Consider the following 6,391-nt stretch of genomic DNA (forward strand, 5'->3'; position numbering starts at 1 on the left):
GGCTTGTAAAACAAGGAGATTCTTAAAATTGTTCTTTTTCTTAATTAATTTTAGCAGGATTATGGCAAATACATCCAATATTTCAGAACCCTGTTTGTTCCTCTTCTGTAGCTTTTTTATATTGGTCCAACTTCCAAGATGCATTGGCTACTACCTGTGGAGACTACCGGGAGTGGGGCAGATAGGGGAACGTACTGATTAAAGGAGGCTCTATAGCTGCACAGCCAGCCCTACATTCACTCCATCCGCTCCTCTGCTCAGGTTGGCTGATTTCTTTTGTTATCCAAAGAAACTGAGCACCTCTGAGGCTGAAATATGAGGCTACCTCTTGCAGAGACTCACTGATAACTCCCACAGCTCTTGTACTGCAGACTGTACTACTTTTCGAAGGCAGCTGAGTCACAATTATTAATGTTCCCACCACCACCCAAAGTTGAGAGTGTAAGTGTCTCTTTTCCTTCTGAACTTGGTATGATATAGTATAAGAGGCAAGGGAGCTACTCAGTAGTGAAATTCAATATTTTTTTACTAATGGTTCTGTGGGCCTGGCTTGGTGGGCATGGCAGGGGAAGGATAGTGCAAAATCTCCATTCCCATCCCACTCCGGGGCCAGCCAGAGGTGGTATTTGCTGGTTCTCTGAACTACTCAAAATGTCTGCTACCAGTTCTCCAGAACCTGTGACAACCTGCTGAATTTCATCCCTGGAGCTACTGCAAAACCAGAAATGATATGAAGAGAGGAACAAATAACCTGGGACTCAAACTTTTATCTGGAGGGCTATGTTGAGGACTAGGATTTGTCAACCATGCCTCTCTAACCTGAAAGTACTCCAGGTATATTGAGATTCTGGCAATCACTCCCAGCTAGCATGGCCATTACTTCCAAAGGACACCAAGGTGGGAAAGGTTGGTCTGTGGAGAAGGAGCCACATTGAGAAAAAGAAGCTCCACCTTGGAAAAGTTTACTTTCTGCCAAAGGCAGGTATGTAACAATTTCAAGCCTGATTCCAAAGAAAAAGAATTAAGTTAGTATGAAAGTGTTTAAGGTCATGAGCTGAGTTTCTTCTTTATGGTTCTTTTCTCTGGCCGTGATGATCCAAATTAATTATTGTGAATAGTATCAGTATAAAGTACAGCATTGCATTCATCACCAGCAAGTGTAGTTATAATTAAGTCATTTACATTCCTATCTACGCTGGCATATGGACAGCAGTATAATAAAATGATTTGGATTACCTGTTTACATGTAACTATACAAGTGGTAGTATTTAATGTGGAAAATAGTTCGTGTACAGTATTGGCAAATTCAAGGAGAAAGTTACTGCTGCAGAGTTTAAGGAACCCGTGGGTTGTCTTCACCTTCTATCTGCTTTTCTAATTGCAGGGAGAGCTTAATTAATTAAGGCCCAAGGGAACAAAGACACTCTCCCTGGATTTTGCCCCTAGACTGCAGTTTCCTATTTCGGCAGTCATATGGTAGAACTGAGACATTTTGTAACTAGAAGCAACATGATAGTAGCTGTTGCCCTGCATTTTATAAACCCACTTTCCAGAGTAGACCAAGAAGCAATGAGATATTAGACGCTTGGAGTTTTGTAATAACTACCTTCTTTGGAACAAGAGTTTGAATTTCATTCTTTATAATATTATGTGTCAGGCAACCAACAGTCAGCAGAAATAGCCTGCAGTACTGCATTCTAACCACTGGGCCACCACGGACAGATTGTTACATGCACAATCTTTTAATATGTAATTTTTTTCTCAAACTGAATTTCAATGTTGGTAACCCAGTAGAAAAGTCCTTGTTGATGTTTTGAACCAAACTTCATAAGACAACCTTCTTATCTGGCAGTTATGGACAGAGGACAGGGCGGAGTTATGCCCTGAAGCACTATGATATGCAATCACTGTGTTTAACCAGCTTATTGAATTAATCCATATCTAGTTGCTCAATATATAAGGAATCAAGCTAATGAGATTTTGGTGAGAAAAAATAGAACCAATATTAACACTAAGTAAGCTTAGTATTTTGTGCAAATTCCAGTATTAGATCATCTGATCAAATTAAGCGTGTTATGCAAACAGAGGCATTTCCTTGTTAGCACCACAAGTCTAAGCCTATTCACAAGTATGGCATTGTGCATATTTGTTATATAATCCAATGTGAGACTTTCAAAACTTCTGATGAGGTGGGAAAAAACATGTTTAAAGCTTTTGAAAATCAGGCTAGTTTACAAAACACTATACTAGGGGTAATTGAGTTGGTAAAACATCTATAATACTTTGGGGCTTTTTATTCTAGTATGACGCTTTTCCTGGAGCTACTTAATAATCTCATCCATTTCATTGTGTGCTATTCATAAATAGCCTCTTTGAATTGTCCTAGCAACTACAGTACATCATGTGAAAGTGGATAAAATGGCAAGAGGCTACAGCAGACTGCCAATCACTGATATTTGTACATTATACTTAATGGCCATGTTTTGTGTGTGCTTTTTAATTATTTCATATTAATTTTGCTCTCTATTTTCTATCTTGTTTCTAAACAACTCAGATGAATCACTCTACAAATAGAATTTACTATAATATAAATTCAATTATATTATAGAGTTGTGGGTACACCATCACTGAGACGTACAAGAAAATATTGGACAACCAATATTGGTTGGGGGGTTCTGCCATAGGCAGGGGGTTAGACCAGAAGATCTCCAAGATCCCTTCCAACTCTAAGATTCTATGATTCAATTTAAGTTACATTTAGTTGTGTTCTGTCCCTTCTATTCCTTGTAAATCTACTTTAAATGTGTGCTATTCAAACTTCAGAGACATTTATTGTATTACAAGAGAACACATACTCTGATGTATACAATGATACTACTTCAGATATATTCTATATATAAAATCTAACCAAGAATAAGAATAGTAGTGTCCTAAAAGCAGAAAATGATGTTTCTCTGAACAATCTTTCTTGGCACATCAAGGAAAGCACCTAAACTCTTACATTAATAGCTGCCAAGTCAAACATAGTATCTTGGAAATAAGACCTTTACCTTAGCTTTCTTTTTATTATTGAAAAAATTACAAAGGGGAGGGTGGAAATTATAACAGCAGTGTCGCAATGCAAGCTTCATTCCTGTGTACATGTATTGTGGTATCACTTGCAGATAAAAAAGGGGCAAAGCTCATGGCATATGTCCAATTTTGTAAACACCTCCAATTACTGTACAACAAAGGTAGAAATGTCAGTTTAGATTCATTGTGTCAATTAAGAACTTTTTAGCTATGCAACTTAATGTGCAATGAAATTCCAGCTTTAGTGCACCTATCAAACAAAACTCTCAAAACTACTTATAAAAACAGTTGTAGAATCCTGGGGGCTTTCCATGTAACATCAGTTTTAGTGAATGGGATTTGCTCACCCAGAGAACACCAAGGAGTTAATCATTCAATTCTGACCTACATATATTCTCTTCTATTATTATTCCATTATCATTCAATTTATAGTTTTTATTCCAGTTACAGGGGACCATTCTTGCTAGCGGGATTATTATAGCATGGAAAAGGCATTCAAACAATGACATTTTCTCACTGAGATAAATTGTGCAAATCTCTCTTTTTTCTGTCATACCACCCAGTGGCATTTGAAATGTCATGAGCCTGTGCAAACAAGTGAGGCTGGTACTTAGTAATATTGTGCAAACAGGTGAGGCTGGTACTTAGTAATATTGTGCAAACAGGTGAGGCTGGTACTTGTTTCTGTCAAGCCCTGTATCACTTTACGAATGTTTTTTCCTGATTGTTGCAAAGTTGTTTTCCCCAACTCTGGCTTTCTCCAGATATTTTATAACTACAAATCCTAGAACTCCCAATCCATTCCAAACACGAAAAGTGTCTTGTTGGGAAAGGTTATTTTAAATATGGAGCAATTCTCATTACATTAATCCGTAATCCATTAATACGTTAATACCACTTTATAATGCCTTGGTAAGGCCACACTTGGAATACTGCATTCAGTTCTGGTCGCCACAATGTAGGAAAGATGTGGAGACTCTAGAAAGAGTGCAGAGAAGAGCAACAAAGATGATTAGGGGATTGGAGACTAAAACATATGAAGAAGGGTTGCAGGAACTGGGTATGTCTAGTTTAATGAAAAGAAAGACTAGGGGAGATATGAAAGCAGTGTTCCAATATCTCAGGGGTTGCCACAAAGAAGAGGGAGTCAAACTATTTTCCAAGGCACCTGAGGGTAGAACAAGAAGCAATGGGTGGAAACTAATCAAGGAGAGAAGCAACTTAGAACTGAGGAGAAATTTCCTGACAGTTAGAACAATTAATCAGTGGAACAGCTTGCCTCCAGAAGTTGTGAATGCCCCAACACTGGAAGTCTTTAAGAAGATGTTGGATAGCCATGTGTCTGAAACGGTATAGGGTTTCCTGCCTAGGCAGGGGGTTGGACTAGAAGACCTCCAAGGTCCCTTCCAACTCTACTATTGTATTGTATTGTATTATATTGTATTGTATTGTAATCCGTATGGCTTTAAAAATTAGTTTTCTCTAAATCTGTTTCTCTTAAAGAGCTTCAAAACAGTTCTCCTGCTGCTATAGAAAAACCATCCGTAATCCATTAATACATTAGTGTAGTATCATAAGGGGCACTCGCTCGCCAGGTATGATTCCTGAAGTTAGATGGACAAATAGCTAGCCTTTTCAATTCATTCTAAAGAATATATGCCTTCTTTGACATAATGCACTGTCCCAGTATCCTTTCTACAGAATTGATCTGTTCCGAGACAACAAAGTCCTACTTACTTTTTGTAATCCACAGGGTTTCAGTTATGTTTATTTTGTAACAAAACAGAATAACAGAGTTGAAAAGGATCTTCAAGGTCTTCTAGTTCAACCCCCTGCTCAAGCAGGAAACCCTATAACATTTCAGATAAATGGTTGCCCAATCTCTTCTTAAAAATTTCCAGTGTTGGAGCATTCACAACTTCTGGAGGCAAGTTGTTCCACTCTTTAATTGTGCCTTCCTGTAGTCTAGATCAAGCATTACAATTTACCTCTTTGGGCTCAGTAGTTCAGAGTGCTCTATACCAAATGCATCTATCATTACTTTTTTTCCATGTGCCCTTTTTTATTGGTATATAAGATAAAGTAGCTGGTGTCTTATATAAAGTTCTTTCAAGGTTAATTATCAAGGTAAATTCAATCAAAAGAAATTTATTTTTCTATAAGCTTGTTTAATGTCCATTGGAACCAGAGGTAGACAATTTTATCTTAATTCTAGAAGTATTTTGAATGACTCAAATATGATTTGAAGGCTGTTCTATTTTATCACTCAAAGGTTTAAAGACAAATGCACATAAGTAAACAGATTTTGGGGGAGAAAATCAGAACAAGGATGGAGCACTCTAGTCAGAAGCCTAATTTAGGAACATTAAGATGCATAAATTGTTATAAAAGATGCAGTAGATGCACGATTAGGCTTATTATCCAATTATGTTCATCTCCCATAATGGATAACATTACTGGAGTGGAATCTTTTTTCTCTGCCAATAAATACAATATAACATTTAAAATAAATTTAATACATATCCTCATAATTTGAATGATCACTAAACATAGGAGGCGAAACATGGGAGCTAGTAAGCAAAGACTACCTGTACATCCTCTTATGGTTCACATCTTGATGTCAACACACTGGGGTTAGGAGTGAGATGGGGGCCAGTGAAACGTTTAGAAGAAAAGAAACAGCAAGCAATTTAATCAAAGTGTAATATGCTGTTATAATATATGTTCAAAGGACATACATTCCATCTGTATTTCCTACCTGCTTATTAGTTCTCTTTGTGACTTCAAATTTGAAAGTTTTTCCTACAAAGGGGGTGGGGGACTCTCATCAGGCTTGCTTGGCATTACAAACTTAGAAATCAAGATCTCAAGAAGTACAAAATGTTTCTTTGGTCATTTCCCCAAAAATGGAACTTTTGAGAAATGACCAAGGAAACATTTTGTATCACTTGCAGATTTTGTACCACTTGAAATCTTAATTCCATTTACCTGAGAAATTGATGAGGAGATATACATGGGACAAATAATACTGGATTACAAACATTGCACCTGTTTGTTTCAAATTTGGTTTGTCAAATCAATTATGATAATCATAACCATAAACCATCGTTACTAATCCCAATCCTTGGGTAAACACATCACAGTGTCAGGTTCAAACAAATAAAAAGATGTAAAGGGAAAAAGCTCTGGAACCTGCTGTGATGCCCAATTGCAGTTAAAAGTCGCAGGAGTTTGCCAACCAGAGCTACATGTGCATCCAATCTGCACTTCAGACATCTTTCTCCCTTTGACTATGTCCAATTTGCCAGGTCGTCTTGGA

Source organism: Natrix helvetica (genome assembly GCF_964273705.1).
Source record: "Natrix helvetica genome assembly, chromosome: 3".
Taxonomy (NCBI): Eukaryota; Metazoa; Chordata; class Lepidosauria; order Squamata; family Natricidae; genus Natrix; species Natrix helvetica.